Here is an 18,047-nt window from a genome sequence, read left to right as displayed (position 1 = left end):
AATCAAATTAAAGTTTCAAGCATGGGGAGAGAATAATGGCATTTTCGGAGAACTTCAGAATGGCTTCAGAGTAGGTAGGCACTTGGATGATAACTTATTTGTTCTTCATCAGTGTATTGAAATATCAAGAGTAGAAAGCAGACCGTTATATGTGGCCTTTTTAGACATTACAGGAGCGTATGGAAACGTAAACCGCAACATTTTGTGGGATATTCTGTAAGGGCAAGGCTTAGGTGACGATTGTCTACAGCTTTTGAGAGAGATTTATCTAGAAAATGCCATTTGCGTTGAACGGGAAGGGATGAGGAGCGAGGAGAAAGTTGACATCAACAAGGGACTGAGGCAGGGCTGCCCTTTATCCTCATTGCTGTTTATGAGGTACATGGTGAAGATGGAGAGGGCGCTAGAAGGAAGCAATATCGGGTTTAATCTCTGATACAAACAGGCGGGTACAGTAGTAGAGCAGCAGCTTCCAGGTTTATTTTGTGCGGACGACATTGTGTTGCTAGCTAACAAGCAAAGTGATTTGCAACGTCTCGCTAATATCTGTGGACAGGAAGGCGAGAATTTAGGTTTGAATTTTAGTGTTAGAAAATCAGATGTTATGGTATTAAATGAAAACAGTGAACAGACAGTGACAATGCAGGACCAGGAAATACCTCAGGTAAAAGAATATAAATACCTTGGTATGTGGATAAACGAAGGCAATAGATTTATGTAAACACAGGAAAAAAACAATAACAGTAAAGGGGAAGAGAAATGTAGCCATATTGAAGCACAGAGCGCTACGGGGATTCAATAGGTACGAGGTGCTCCGGGGTATGTGGAAAGGTGTAATAGTTCCCGGACTTACTTTTGGAAATGCGGTTGTTCGCTTGAAATCAATGGTACAATCAGGACTCGATGGCAAGCAAAGGTCCGTGGCACACCTCGCATTGGGTGCTCACGGGAAGACTACAAATGAAGCTGTGCAGGGTGATATGGGCTGGACTACTTTTTAAACGAAGGAAGCTCGCAGTAAAATTGATTATGAAGAACTACTGAGGAATATCGAAGAAAGCAAATGGGCTAGGAGAGTGTTGAGGTATCTGTACAGAAAAAAACATTGATTCACAGTGCAGGAAAAGAACTAGGAAGCTTACTAGCAAGTATGCAGCCTGTAGGGTGAGCAACACAGCAACAAAGAACGTCAAGCGGAAAGTCAGAGAGGCGGACATAATCTCATGGGTGGCGGCAATGGAAAAGAAACCTGCCATGAGTAACTACTTAAGAGAAAGAAACGAAATCAGGATAGAAAAAATTGATGATTACTCAAAGGGAAGCTCATTACTTGTCGAAGCGAGATCAGGATGCCTTAGGAAACGCACTTATAAAGCGAGATATAAGAAGGAAGAAGATGCATGTGCTTGCTGCAGTAAAGCTAGGGAAACGATGAAGCATGTTTTATTAGAATGTGAAGACATTTGCCCAGCGGTCGATTTAGGCACCAGTGGCCTCCTTGGAGCCCTTAGGTTCAGCGAGAGCAGCGGAAAAGTAAACATGTCCGCAGTAGAGATTAGAAAAATGCGATCGGAAGATTGGCCGAAGAAAAGCAACACACGTACAAAAGCAAAGTTTACAATAGGGGGTCAGAAAATTTGGTTGTGGGAGTTCGTCATTTTTTTTTCTTTTTCTTTTTTCTTTTTTAACCTAGGTAGGACATTAGGCAGTATAATACCAAGAGCTTGGTGGCGCAACTCACCGCCCCGTTCTAACCCCGTTCCAAAGGGGACGCTCATAACATCCATCCGACCATCCGGCATGCGGCTGAGCGTCCCAAGGGAGTTATAGGGAGTTTCCGCACCCTGCCTGGGCATGTGTTGGTGGGCTAGTTGGTTAAGCATGATTGCAAGGACGGCGCCGAATACAACAACACAAGAAGAAGGGGACACGAGACTCGTGTCCCCTTCTTCGTGTGTTGTTGTATTCGGCGCCGTCCTTGTAATCCTGGGCTATGACCGCGATCAGACAGTTTAAGGCTACAGTAAAACTAACAATGCAAGATCTCGTAAAAGAATATGCCTGCTTGCGGGTACTTCCATAAGCCTATAAAAAAGTATAGGAAGGTTCGAAAAAAAAGAAAAAGAAGAACGCGTCTCTTAATTCTACCTTTTTTTTTTTTCAGACAGCTATATAGAGTATCGTCAGTGCAAGAGATTATTATTATTATTATTATTATTATTATTATTATTATTATTATTATTATTATTATTAGTAGTAGTAGTAGTAGTAGTAGTAGTAGTAGTAGTAGTAGTAGTAGTTTTGAAAACATATACACGAGAGATGAGTGGGAAAGCGAGAAGCAGGCTGGCAACTGCCACCGGAAGGGGCACAATGCCTGCCTGCTCTTCAGAAAGAGGGAGACAGCAAAATGGAGAAGGAAGGTAGGAAGAGTGGGAAGAAAGTAAGATATCGCTGTTTTTTATAATACGGATGGATTGCTGGATGAAGCAGAAATTACATGACCCGGTAAATCTCGATGTTCAGGTAGCTAAGTAAAAAATATTCATTAAGTACCCTCTTAATTTTTCATATTACGACACATGTTGTACTTGAAAAAAAAAAAGTTGCGTTATAATGAAGTCATATATCAACTGAGCAGAAATTGCTAGACTAGGGGCGCTGTAACGTAAAGCTACTCCAAACTTTTTTATTCGATTTCTGCAATCAGCCCTCTTGGATTGGCCAAACATTTTTCAGTCCACCCCAACTTCGCCTGTATGTCACGCGACGTCACGAAAACCGCAACAGCTGACCATCTGATATGACGTGGACAGACTGATTGTGCATGGTTAGACTGAACAAAAGAAAAATAATTATTTCCGATCGTACGCCTTTGTCACTGTCAGCCCTCCGCTATCGATCAAAAGTTTTCGGGCTGCGCCCACTTCGCCTGACTGTAACGCGATGTCACATAACCGCGAAAACTCACTGTGTCACAGTGATATGTACGCATTTAATGCATTGATATGCCGAACACAAGTGATCTTTTTTTTCCGAATGGCAGAGACTACCATTAATTGAAATGAATATAAGATATCTGCCCACCAATCGCTTTGGCACTTGCGACTCCGAGCTGCCGGGGAAAATCATATATTTGCCTATAATATTTTTTCTTTTTTTTTGCGTGGAGGTATAACGTGGTCGAGCCCTTTCGGCACATATAACTTTTCTTCGCAGAGGATCAGTTTTAGCTGCATTTTAACCCTTCCATTGCACGCCGCCGCGATGTTCTACCAGACACCGAAAGCTAAGTAAGAAGTGCGCGACCAGTCGCCTACGCTACCACCACGCTCCTCATCCGGTTGTGTACTTTCACTGCGCTAGCCCGGCACCACTGAAACCATCTCCACTTCTACGTGCTCCACGCCTGTGGTCAGGCAATTAAAAAAAAAAATCTGTCAAACAAGGCATGTGCTACCTATTCGCTTTGAAAGCAAACAAAAGTTTCCTCATATAAACGAGGAGAGCGTTTCATAGGCCGGTTGAAACTACACTGCGAGCCGCCGCCTCATCGGTCGTTACCTAAATTTCACATCAGGCGATTGGAATAAAAACCGATTGGTATAGTGTTACGTTATCTGGCCCTAGGGCCACGAATTTGTAGCGATGCCTTTTCCGATGAAATTCCTTTTTAATGCTTTTCGCGCTTCGTCAGTGGTCAAAATGACGCTCAGCCTGCTTTACCAATGGGATCAACCGGCCATGAATGGTAGACAATATGAGTAGCATAAAATCGAGCTGAAGGCATCGCTGCAGGATCGCTTTCTAGCACTAGTCTCGTGGTATCGGTTCCGTCCCCAATATCTCGAATAAAAAAAAAATATCATTGCCCTTTCAGTTAAAGAGAGAGAAACAGAAGAAAGGAAAGGCAGGGAGGTTAACCATACGCACATTCGGTTTGCTGCCCAGCACTTGGGAAGAGGGATAGGGATGAAAAGTTAACACAGTAGAACCTCGTTAGTACACTCTGAAAAAAAACTGCAAGAAAATAAACGTACTAACTGGGAAAACGTAAGATCCGAATGTAACTAAAACATTGATAGACTCAATAGTGTTAACATTTACGTAACACGAAGCGTCGCGCGGATCGTTGCGGCGCGAGACGCCGACGCAAGTCGAGCTTGTGGTGCTCTGGTGGCCCAAGACGCGTTTTCTTGTTTTCCTATCGCGTGGTGTTTTAAGAGGGAGACGGGGAACCGAAACGAAATCTAGCTGGTGGACGACGCCAGATGCCGCCGAAGCGAAACGTGATGCCCACATCGCGCCGCCTGCTGCAGGGAACGGCGGCACATTTGGATTATCGCCTACTAAAAGCGTGCAGTACGCTACCAATGGCACTACGTGCCACGCTCGGTAAAACAGATGGGTGAAGATGCCTATCGCAATACCTTTGGATGGTTTGGCAGCGATAGCTGTGAATGCGGTGTGCGACGACCCGGGCGGAGATTTGCTGGTACCGGAATAAGAAACTGTACGCGCCGTCGATTTCACGTGAGACGGGTGGATACTGTTCTCGATCGTGCGGGCGTCGCGCCTCTTCTTGTTCACGTGGGATTTAGCAGCCTGAAAACGTATACGATCGCAGTCTGCAGTAGGCAAGGGCGGCGCGTTTCGGTTATCGCCTCTTAAAAGCATGCGCTACGCTTCCGACGGCACCGCGTGCTGTTAAACAGACGAAGATGCTTGTCGCAATAGGATCGGCGGTGATGGCTGTGAATGCCACGTGCGACGACCCCCGGAGAATACTTGCTGGTACCGAGATGGAGGAACTGAATGCGTGCCGGTGTTTTCGCGTGAGACGGGTTGGCGAGTATTGCACTGAAGCTGCCGCGGCGGGCAGCTATATACTGTTCTCGATCGTGCGCGCCTCGCGCATTTTCTTGTTTACATGGGATCTATAGCGGCCGGAAAACGTATCATACAGCCGCAGTTTGGCGACGTACTGAACGTTGGTGCCTAGAAATCGTGTTTGCTGGAAACTTATGAACCGGTAAAAGAGCGTAACTCTATTGGGTCATTTTTTGTGTTCTCGATTGCGAACCTTGGCGCCGGGAAAACGTAGATAACGGGAACGTATCAACGAGGTTTTATCAAGGAGGCTTTTAGGAGGCTAATAAACGGAACGTCAATGTGTTTAGCAGCACATTTGGGGGCCGTATACCTCGACGGTGGCGCTTGTCTTGAGATTTCCGCAAAACAGACGTGACTTCACTACTGATTCAACTTATCAGTTTTAATGTGTGTGCTTAAGAGAATAACTAAAATGCTAATTCATGGAAGTTTGTCAGTCAGGTAACTTAACATTGCGATATAAGCACGTAAAAGTAATGCCCGCCTCTTCAGGTAATCCACCTGAGCAGGTCTAATTACTTGCTCCAGGCCATTTATTTTGGAACCTCTTCGAAATTAAAAGGAAACGCAGACGGTACACATATACGAGTGCAAATGTTTCATCTTCTTCCCCAATTCAGTATACGAAGGCGTTCTATATACCCCGTATATGGAACCAGGCGCACGCTCATAAAATGCTCCTCACTCACTCACTCACTCACTCACTCACTCACTCACTCACTCACTCACTCACTCACTCACTCACTCACTCACTCACTCACTCACTCACTCACTCACTCACTCACTCAATCGGACAAAAGCTGACGCGAGCCCGCCCATTAACTAGATCTACATACAGCCAAGGCACGCGGACTCGAGCCGATATACGGCCCTTTATTGATTACATTTTCATAACCTTAAGCTTGCAAGTGCACTAACAAGATGCGCGCTGTCTTTAAAATACTGGTATAGCCGCTCGGCGTGGCTTGACTATCCAGCTTCTTATTTTGCGCCCTCGTTACCCTCTGCGATCCGGGTCGCACCCGCCGATGTAAGCTCGCCCCGAGAAATGAACAACGCACGCGCGCCGTTCCCCTTTCACCCCGCCTCCCCACTCCCGCTGAGCGGCATTCGCTTTCCCATTTCCTCGGCGGCTTCCTTCCTGCAAGGCCTCCGCGTCGCCCCCGAGTCTGGACGCCGCGGAGTCAGCCTCGCGCACCGCCGGACGAGCCGCCGTCTGGCCCGCGCACCAGCTCGGGCCGTCGAGTAAATGAACCCCGCCAGCCTGATGACAGACGCACTCGCCTTGCGCTGTCTCATCATCAGATACGCGGCGTTTCTATTTCGAGGTCGTCGCCTTTGCCCGTACAGCGCCATACGGCTGCAGTGCGCGATCACGACCCCGTTGCTCTGAGGAATCGCGAGAACCAGCACGGTTCTCGCTGGGTGGTCGTGCATCTGCGCCGCCAAGTCCCGTGGTACGGTACAAGTAGGAACAAAAGAAAAAACACACACACATACACACACGCACACACACACATACACACAAACAAACCGGACCGTGGAAAATTATCGCAACGCCCACAGCTGTACGGGTCATCGTTCGGAGTATATATACGCAATGCGCGAGCAAACCTAGGGTGCGAAAGGGGCCGGAGATTTCTCGGACGTTGGTTCCTAGCTCTCTGCGGTGTTAGCGAAATATTGGCACTTTCTTCGCGGATTCGGGAGATTCGCGATGCTACAACCACACGCAGCCGACAGAAATGCAGACTATGCATGGTGCCATAAAGGTGTGCGTGCTCCTGCCTGTGTATTTAAGAGTGTCTGTGTGCGCATGTCCGTATGCGCATGCACGCGCACGTTTGCGCAATTCATGAGGTCACTTATGCGGCCTGTACAAGTCTGCCGGAGCAGGGCAGAGCGTGTGACAAGAAAACAGAAAACGAAAAAAAGAAGAAAGAGTGACGGGAACAAAGACGGGGCGCGCCCTGCCCTGCTCCTGCGAGTGTCCCTGCAGTTTGCTTCTGTGCCGCAATGCGGACCCCGCTGCCACGTACATACACGTGTATACAGAGCAAGGGCTCGGCTGCGTTTTGCTTCGGGGCACCTATAGGCTCTGTCTGTCGTACATATCTTAAACCGAACATTAAGAATAGAAGTGAACTCGCCTTTCTATTTTGCAACCTGGCCGACCATCGTTATTCGCTTGCACAACACACGTGTGAAAGCACCAGCCAGTGCGGTGCAAAAAGATCGGAAGCAGCAGCCAAACGAATGGTTCAAGCTACCGAAGATCTCATTCAGTATGCCGCATTTCAAAGCGAGGCTGTGTTTCAATAGTGCACGGCAGAGACGTTAAAAGGATCGCAGTGACGTCGCGAATACCTTCATCTCTGCTCCGCAAAATCGCGCGAGATTGCTGCCGCACCGGGCCCGAACTAGAGATCAGCTTAATTTCCGGTGTATTACTGAAGCACAAGGCTACAGCAATGTCTCGCTTCCCAGAGCCTCAGAAAAAATAAATAAATAGAAAGAAAACGTAAGCAGCTCAGAAATGTGCTATTCGGCTATGCTATGCTCTCCGCAGCACATATATTCGGAAGAGCACACTTCAATTACTTAATGTCCTTCCACGTGCCGCTTCCGGGGCAAGCGGGATCACTGAAGCACTGCATTCAAGTTTTAAGCCATAGCTCAGACGAGTGTGTGGCAAAACGCACAAATAGGTAGTACGCAGAACCGCGGCCCCTTCGAAAGCTTAATTAAAGCGCGGGTGAGCGACGCTGAGAAGGCGTTTCAGGCATACAGAGACGTATCCGCCCACGAATCTGTCAACTTGGAGAGAAAACGAAAGCGAAATCAGACGGCACTGTCTCCGCGAGACATAGCAGCTGGGCACATTATTAAATAGTGCTTGACAGGCATTGGCTGTGAGAGAGGCAGTGAGAGAGAGAACTCGAAACGGGAAGTTCGTGCCGAAAAAAATTAAGTGCCAAGGTTAAAACGCAGCGCGGTCATGTTATGGCCACCACTAAGTAACTGCTCTTGCACGTAAACTTTAGTTAGGAGTGAATACATTGCATGTTGTATTGCCGCGATGGTCATACCCAAGAATAAGTGTTACGTGACATGCGTGCGTTCGTTTCGTCCTCTCGCGCTCCTTAAAACGTTTCTGAGCGATTCCCAATATGTCCGGAAACAAGTATTCCTTATTTATATATTTATTTATTTATTTATTTATTTATTTATTTATTTATTTATTTATTTGTAAAATATCAAACAAGGCCCCTGCATGTGGCCTCGTATAGCCATTGATTCGTTTTCTTCTTCTTACGTACTATATTGCTGGAAAATGTCGTTTTGTCCACTACGCATATAACGCCTTTAAGATGTGACCCTTGAAGCACTATGAATAGCTTGGCCGAATGAACAGATGAACGTCTTATTCACTTGTATAAGTCTTATTCACTTGTCCTATTCACTTACCGAGTCTCTACAGTTACTTACTTCGCGTAACTGCACGGATTCAGATTTGCGTTCAGATGGGGCGCCAATTAGCCTGGACTTAACCAAGCTCACGCTTAAAACTTGGGCGCACTAGCTCACTTACACTGAAGCGCAAACCCACTTGTTGAGACTCGATATATGTATCCTAATATACGTATGTAGGCGTCAGAGTTATCTTCAGAGGGTGCGAGAGTAGAAATCGAACTGATAGGCGAGGAGGGGGTGTAGCAATCTATGTCTCGTCGGGATGGAACTGTGAAGAAGTATCAGAGTTTTGTAAAACAACAAACGACTATGAAATTTTAACGCTTAAACATTACTCCGATATAATTTTGGTGGTATATCGCCCGCCAAATGGAAATATTTTTGGCTTTCAAAATTTCTTTGATAATTTACTGGAATATGTATCTGCTAACGAATTTCGACTTGTCTGCGGGGGAGACACTAACATAAATTTTCTTGAAAATACTGCTGCTGCACTGGATTTTACTAATAGACTTAGCTGTGCGGGATTTGTAAACCTAATTAGCACACCAACTCGTGTTACGTTGTCCTCGTCTACATGTCTCGACATTCTTATCACGAATATTGACCCTGTCGTAGAGCATACTGGAACAGTAACGTCGGACGTCAGTGATCATTGTCCTGTGTTTATGACATCTCGTTTCAATGTGAGAAAAAGTTGTTCAGAGTCAAATGTGTTTACTATACAAGATATAACTGATAGAAATATGGATCTTTTTAAACGCACTGTTTGCAATTATGACTGGTCTTTCCTATACGAAATAAGTGATGTAAATGTCGCGTATTCCAAGTTTTTGTCAGCGTTTATACAAATCTACAGCGCACATTTCCCCTTCAAAAAGATTAAGCAATCCAAAAAAATAAGAAAACCCTGGATTACACAGGAACGTTTTAAGATGATAAAACACAAAGATAAACTGTACCATAGATTTCTTACAACACGCTCGCGTGAAACGCTGACACTGTTTAAAAAGCAGAGAAACAAACTAAATACGGAACTTAGACGCGCTAAGAATGCTTATCATGAGCATCTGTTTGCAAACGCCACTGGTAAACATCCTGAAACCTTGTGGAGCATTATCAATAAGGTTCTTGGCCGCAAAAAGCATGCTACCTCACCAGACAAGATAATCTATAATAACAATGAAATTTCAGGTTTAGCACTCGCAAACCATTTCAATAAGTACTTTGCAAGTATAACCGTGCCACAGCAAACTCGGCCTGATACGTCATCGTTTTTTTCCGTTTCTAACAGCTTATTTTTCAATCCCACTAGTGAATTTGAGGTATTTAGCACTATCATGAACCTTAAAAATAGTAAAGCTCTTGACATTGATGATATCCAAATAAAACCTATCAAGTATGTTTTAGAATACATCACTCCCGCTTTAACGCGTATTTTTAATCTAGCTTTACAGTCTGGGGTGTTTCCAGAAAAGATGAAAATGAGTAGGGTAACTGTACTTTTTAAAGGAGGCAACAGAAATGGCGTGTCAAATTACAGACCCATCTCAATCATTCCAGTATTTTCCAAAGGATTAGAAAAGATTATTTTTTCTCGCTTATCAAACTTTTTCGACAGACAAAACATTCTATCTAGTGCTCTGTTCGGCTTTCGTAAAGGTAGGTCAAGAGAAACTGCTTTGCTCACACTCAAGGAGCATGTACTAAAAAACATAGAAAGAAATCTCTTCACATTGGCACTATTCATTGATTTCAGTAAGGCATTCGATTGCATAAATCATAAAATTTTGCTATGGAACTTATCACAGAATGGCATTAGAGGTACTCCTTTAGTATTATTTGAGTCTTACCTTACTAATCGAAAACAATCAGTATGTATAAAACACGACAAGTCAAGTTTTGTTCCTTTACTAAATGGCGTGCCACAAGGGAGCGTACTAGGTCCTATGCTTTTTAACCTTTACATTAACGACATTGCTAATATTGATACAACTGTAAAATTTATCGTGTATGCCGATGACACTAATCTTCTCATTTCTGGTCCGAATTCACAAGAATTAATGGAACAATGTAACTATCTACTCAATGAGCTATCTGAATGGTTAGTCGCTAATTGCCTAAAAATAAACCCTACGAAAACTAATGTTATTTCGCGCAAAAAATATAGTTATTACTAGTAATCAAACCTTACTGTGTGCGGGTAAAGAACTGCAAATTGTGGATGAACATAAAATATTAGGCGTCACTTTTTCCTCGCACCTTACTTGGGATAAACATATTGAAAATATCTGCACAAAAATGTCTGCTATCACAGGCGTTCTGTCTCGATGTCGGCGTCTTCTTCCAACCAAAGGGAAACTGAACATTTATTATGCCTTATTTTTTCCCATTTAAATTACTGTAGCTTAGTGTGGGCGACTACAGGAAAGACAAACACGAAAATCCTTTCTTTGCAAAAGAAAATGATTCGGCACATTGACAGCATGGGTTATCTGGAGACAACGCGGCCAGCGTCCTCAAAGCATAAAATTATAAAAATAGAATATTTCTACATGTTTCGCTTTCCAAATTCATTTTATTTCTCAAATACTGCCTTCAAAAATTTCCTAGTGTCTACTGCATCTTTGGCACCAAAATTCAATTCTTCCAATACAAGAAATAGTGATACATGGTATGTTCCGTGGTTTCGCAATAAATATAGCCTACAGTCATGAAAACATAATCTGCCACATATTTTAAATAAATATAAAGGTACATATACCTCTTCATCGAAGGAACTGCGAATGCATTTTCTAAACATGTGATCAGTTATGGTTTATCGTTCTTTCAGAGACAACTGTACGTGTTACTGATTTTGTAACCCATACACATGTATTTCTATCTTCTGGTGTATCGAATATGTTTTTCATGTTTTAGTCTGTGTTATCTACTCTCTATATCAGAGCGACTTGTATTAGTTTTGTTAGTAACCCTTACACACATACTTCCATTTTTCTGATTAATCAAATATGTTTTTTCTCTTAGTCTTTATATTATTTTCGGTCTTGTTATTGTGCATTTATGTAATTAATTTATTCTGAGTGTCTAACAATGTTACAATTTTGATGCAACCACCATGTATGCCTTGTAATGGACAATCGGCCTAGTCAAGCTGTTTTCCAACAGCTTTTAGCCTTTGGTATCCACCAGAACACTTGTAATTCTGGAAATAAATTGAATTTAATCTCGGTGAGTTCGTCAATTTGCATCAAATTCAAATATCGAGTTTTTCTAATCGATGTAATTATTGGGTGTATATACAGCATCCCAAAGCAGCACACGGACCACAAAAAAACGCCATATAAATATGTTGGGCTCCAGAGTAATTTGGACCACCTGGGGATCTTTAACGTTCCCCTAAATATAAATATAGACGCGAGTTTCTTGGATTCCGTCTCCATCGAAATACAGATGATTGGACCCGCGTCCTCCTATTCAGCAGCTGAAAGCCATAGTCGGTTGGACCACCGCGACGGATATAGTGAGTTTTTTTTTTTTTTTTTTAGAAAACTACGGATAGATAGATCACTGCTCTTTGAGCTATCTCCGAAGCCGCGCCAACTTCTGCTTTTCACATAGAACGAATATACCAATACTAGAAATGCAATAACGAGCGGGAATTGAAGAAAAAGCGTCGCGTTGTCACCGGTGCAGCAGCGGAGCTAGTGGCCATCTTTGCTCCATTTCTCGCGTGGTGACGTTTCCACGCATACTTGCGGGCAATACTACCTAGGCTGCTCGCTGAACATTGGATTGTTTGGTCAACTGATTAGTGTAACCGGAAGCGCTGCGCCATACGTGATGTTTACGCTCAAGTAGATTAGCGCTAGCTTTGACGAGTGACGTAAGCAGCGCGAACTGGTCCATGAAGGAATGCATGAACGGTGGTATATACGTTTACGTTCAGGCCGTTACGCTTCGGGGGCGCTTTTCGGTGGAAATTCCGGCTAGAAAATGTGTCAAGGTGAGCCTCTCCAGTGCCGTTGCGGGGGCTGGCATCCAAGGAATTTAATTACTGCTTCACATCAGTTTAAAGGGGGTGAGAGGGGGAGTTTTTGCTTCTTTGCAACCTTGCAGAATACGGTAGTTTTGGCCGCACTACGGTGGCGCTTTGTTTACAAGGTGTGTACTGATGATTATAACTACACGAATGCAAGAAAATCCGCTGGGTGACCATTATTCATTCACTCTTTGAAGTCGATCTGTGCGCGGGCGGGGGAACATACGATGAAGCAGTCTATCTAGTATTTATAAGCGATGCAAATTTCTCAGTTGTTTGGTATGTTGTATACGTCACCTATAACGTGACATCATGAAGCCAACCCCACGTTCCATCTTTTCTTTAATTTTTTCATGCGGGCGAGTGTGATGAAGTGGTGATTTTCAAACTGAAAAGGAAACAAGCTTTGTCAGTATTGCCTGAGTGAATGAATTGCCGTGGGAATAAAGTCAGTGGCGAAGGAACTGTTTGGAAATATTGCTCTGTTGCTTGTTACGAAGCCGAAGCAGTTATACGTGAGAATCATGCGAAACAATCACGCATGGTTCTCAGCTAAACATATCTAAAGAATACAAAGCTGAAAAGAATAAACGTGGTGTGAAAGCTCAACAATGACATTAGTAAGGGAAGAAGGAGAGTAGCAGTTAAGTGTACCGATAGCGCGCCATGCACTGCTCGCGAACTTCATTCGTTAAACAGAAAAGACGGAGTCAAAAAAGAAAAAGAAAAGTGAGAAACTCAGAGAGAAAAGGAGATTGAATAAGAGGGGTATTGAGGAAAGAGGAAGGACAAGGGAGGAGGCTAATTGGCAGATTCCAGAACGCCCTTACGAAACACGAACGTCGACTATTTATTGGTCGCCTGACACTGGCGCAATGCAGCTGAACACCATCTTTGAAGGGAATAGCGCGAAAGACGAAACAGAAGCATGGAAAACACACTCGTGTGTTTGCCGCTCACTTATATTGTCTTGTGCAAGTTTCCTTGTGCTAGGACCTAGATCTTAGTGCAACTGAGCAGGTGCTAAGTAAAACGCAGGGTGGAAACGGGAGCGGGGGGAGGGGGGGATAACCTGCATAGATGTTCGTACGTGCTTGAAGGTATCACTACGTGTCTATTTGTCGGAGCTAACATGAAGGCAACCCTCAAGGAACGTACTATTTTCCCGTAATCGCAGATTCCAATTTACTTTCTCAAGAGAGAGATACAACTTTATTATGTCCTTGATGCGGTGCAGGGGTGGCGGGGGTCGGGAGACTAACCAACAGTCCACCCCCCCCCCTTCCTCAGACCCCCCTTCCTTGCTTTCTGGCGGCGTCTTCGGCCATCCGGGCGGCCCAGAGCTGCTCCTCTGGGTCCAAGCTATGCAGCAATATATTCCACTGCTCGACCGTAGTTATGATGCGTATGTTAGTGAGGGAGGTGTTGGTGGGTGAGGCTTTGGGGCATTGCCAGATAATATTGCCATGACCTCGACACAGCTGACAGCCACTCGGTGCAATTCGGTGCCACATGCTAGGCATGTTGGGTGGCTCCCAGAAGAAGACAACGACGAATGTGCCAGGACAGTGATATATAAAAGATCTATAGCTGTCGACCGAAGTCTTTTGTGGCTTTGTCTCTGACAAACTGGCGGAGTTTCTGGGTACGCGTCTATGTACTCTGACCCCCAGCAACTGGAAGCGGACAACCTACGCAAAAGCCGACGGCTTCAAAGACTGCCTCCGGAATACGGCTTCTGCCGAGGATGCCCACCACAACCGCAAGCCAGACACAGGAGACTTACGGTACGGGACAGCCTCCTGAGTCGCTGGTTCTCCACACCCCACGCTGGCTGTGGCCGTTCCATGGTGAGCCTTTTGAGGACGTGGAAGACTGGCTCGACGACTTCGATCGTGTGGCTGACGTCAATTATTGGGAGGAGCAGAAAAACTTAAGGAACATTTACTTCACCCTAGAGGACTCTGCCCGAACATGGTTCGCTAACCACGAGCCATCTATCACCACCTGGCAAGAATTTCAACGGCAGATACGGGATAGGTACATCCGTCCCGCAAGAAAAGAGCGAGCAGAGCAAGCCCTTCAGAATAGGGTTCAAAGGCCGAACGAAAGCGTAGCCTTGTTCGTAGAGGACAAGTCCCGGCTTTTCAAGCGTGCTGACCCTGGCATGACAGAAGCGAAGAAAGTACGCCTGCTGATGCATGCAGTGAAATAGCAGCTGTTTGCTGGACTGATGCAAAGGCCTCCAGCTACAGTAGCTGAGTTCGTCAGTGAGGCGACAACAATGGAGCGAGCCCTTCAGCAACGCTCCTCGGTCTACGATCTCCAAATCAGCCTGGGATCAGCATCTTCTCTCTCGTTGCCCTATGACACCGATGCACTTAGAGAGCTTGTGCGTAGTGTCGTGCGTGAGGAACTCGATCGACTACAGGGAGTACGATTTCAACCGACCGTAACATTCCTCACAGATATCGTCCGCGAAGAAGTCTGCCAGGCGGCACAGCCATTCGTGCAAACCAGACCTGAAGCCGCCCCCGCACTGACTTATGCACAAGCAGTGAGGCTACCTGCGCAACCCGGGAACCACCGTAACCCACCTTCTTCTGAAGAACCGCTGTGCCACTTCCAGGGCCAAGCTTCACGTACAAATATGTACGGGTCCACAAGCCCCGAATCAATACGCGAACGTCAGACCTGTGGCGCACACCTGACTATCACACCAGACTATCAGCCACTCTGCTTCCACTGTGGCGAAGCGGGCCACTTGCACCGTGCCTGCTACTACCGAAGAATAGGACTCCAGGGCTATCACCCCTGCGCTCGTAGCCCACGTGAGGGAGCGTGCCCGAGAGAAATACAGCAATATCTGGCCAGTCAACCTTCGTCGCCGTACGCGAAGTTCCCACCGGTTGAACAGTCCCTGCCAACGACCCGATCTCCGTCTCCACAGACGTCACCTGTGGTTCTGGTGAAAAAGAAAGACGGCACACTGCGTTTTTGCGTTGACTATCGCAAGCTTAACAACGTTACGAAGAAGGACGTTTATCCCCTTCCCCGCATCGACGACTCTTTGGACCGCCTTCGACATGCTCGATACTTCTCATCAATGGACCTTCGCAGCGGCTACTGGCAAATAGAGGTTGATTAGCGAGACCATGAGAAAACCGCATTTATTCCGCCTGACGGACTCTACGAATTCAAGGTCCTTCCTTTCGGATTGTGCTCTGCGCCTGCTACTTTTCAGCGCATGATGGACACGGTTCTATGAGGTCTTAAGTGGCAGCGATGTCTTGTCTATTCAGATGATATCGTTGTGTTTTCAGAAACTTTTGAGGAGCACCTCCAGCGGTTACAAGCAGTTCTTGACGCAATTCGTACTGCTGGCCTGCCTTTAAAGCCTGAAAAATGCTACTTCGTGTATGACGAACTCGAATTTTTAGGCCATGTCGTCAGCTACGAGGGCATTAGACCAGACCCCGACAAAACCATTGCTGTTGCTTCGTTTCCAACACCTTCGAACAAACACGAACTCCGCTGTTTTTTAGGGCTTTGCGCATATTATCGACGCTTCGTGGCTAACTTTTCACGGATAGCCGAACTTTTGCAACCGTAGACTAAGGATAATGTTCCGTTTGTCTGGGAGCAGGACCAACAAGAGGCCTTCTGTGAACTCCAGAAACGTCTGCACACACCTCCTGTTCTAGGACACTTTCACGAAGACAGTGACACCGAGTTGCACACGGATGCCAGCAACGTTGGCCTTGGTGCCGTCCTCGTACAGTGGCAAGATGGAGCCGAGCGCGTCATTGCGTACACAAGCCGCACTTTGTCTCCAGCTGAAAGGAACTATTCCACTACGGAGAAGGAATGCTTGGCCGTTGTGTGGGCAATTGCTAAGTTCCGATCATATCTGTATGGCCGATCGTTTCGAGTTGTGACAGATCACCATTCATTGTGCTGGCTCGCCAAACTGAAGGATCCATCTGGCCGTCTTGCATGCTGGAGTCTTCGCTTGCAAGAATACGATATGACGATAGTGTTCAAGTCCGGCGTAAACACACCGACGCCGACTGCCTGCCACGTGCTCCACTTCAACCGTCGCCATACGACTTTGATGAAGAGGAGGCATTTCTGTCCATTATCACAGTATCAGACATCAGCAAGCAACAGCGCGATGATTCAGAACTCCGGCCTCTCATCGACTACCTTGAGAACCGTCTACCAGAGCCACCTCGTATGTTCATCCGCAAGTTATCCTCGTTTTTTCTCCTCGATGGCGTTCTGTACAAATTAGGTTTTCACTCGACCGCAACCGCCTGCCTCCTTGTAGTGCCGTCTTCACTACGTGACGATATCCTGCGGGCCTCTCACGACGAGCCATCTTCGGGCCACTTGGGATTCACACGGACGTTCTCACGCATACGCCAAAAGTACTTCTGGCCTAACCTTCGCCATGACGTAAAGCAATACGTGAAGACATACCGCGACTGTCAGAGACGCAACACACCACCCGTGCGTCCCGCTGGACTTCTCCATCATGTGGATCCTCCGCGGATCCATAGACTTGCTTGGACCATTCCCCACGTCGAGGGCTGGTAACCATTGGATTGCTGTTGCCACAGACTACCTTACACGTTACATTGAAACCCGAGCTCCCCCACGAGGCACTGCTAATGATATTGCGACCTTCTTTGTACATGGTATCCTACTCCGCCATGGTGCTCCAGCAGTGGTTATAACCGACCGGGCACAGCATTTACAGCGCAGCTCACAGAAGATATCATGCTTCTCAGTGGTACAGTTCACCGCAAAGCCACTGCTTACCATCCCCAGGCGAATGGGCTCACAGAAAGGCTAAACAAAACGATCGCTGATATGATTTCCATGTATGTTGACGTCGACCACAAAAACTGGGACGACGTTCTCCCATATGTTACGTTCGCATATAATACTGCCGTTCAAGAAACTACCGGCTTCACCCCTTTTCGCTTGGTGCACGGCCGGGAAGCTGTCACAACGTTGGACGCAATGCTTTTACCCACCTACTGTTCTAATGTCACTGATGCTGCCGAATTCGCTTGATGCGCCGAAGAGGCGCGCCAGCTCACACGAATGCGTATCCGCTACCAATAACACAACGACGCCGACCGATACAATATTCGTCACCGCGATGTCACTTATCAACCCGGTGAGAAAGTATGGGTGTGGACACCGATCCGCCAGCGTGGTCGGTCGGAGAAACTTTTGCGCCGCTACTTTGGGCCTTATAGGATCGTTCAACGACTAGGCGACGTCACATACGAAGTGATTCCTGAAGGAGAAGGCATCACTCGCCGTCCCCGACGCCCACGCCTGTCCGATGTCGTTCACGTCTCTAGATTGAAGTTCTACCACTCCCGCTGAACGCAAAGCTCCACACCTCTCTCACCATCTACGTCTGTCTTAACAGTATCACCATGGCAATCTCCAGTGCATCAATGTTCCGCATCGAGACGATGCTTCTAGGGAGGGGGGTAATACCACGACCTCGACACAGCTGACAGCCACTCGGTGCAATTCGGTGCCACATGCTAGGCATGTTGGGTGGCTCCCAGAAGAAGACAACGACGAAGGTGCCAGGACAGCAATATATAAAAGA

The sequence above is a fragment of the Dermacentor andersoni genome, chromosome 1 (assembly GCF_023375885.2).
Source record: "Dermacentor andersoni chromosome 1, qqDerAnde1_hic_scaffold, whole genome shotgun sequence".
Taxonomy (NCBI): domain Eukaryota; kingdom Metazoa; phylum Arthropoda; class Arachnida; order Ixodida; family Ixodidae; genus Dermacentor; species Dermacentor andersoni.
Note: the sequence above shows the minus strand (reverse complement) of the source record.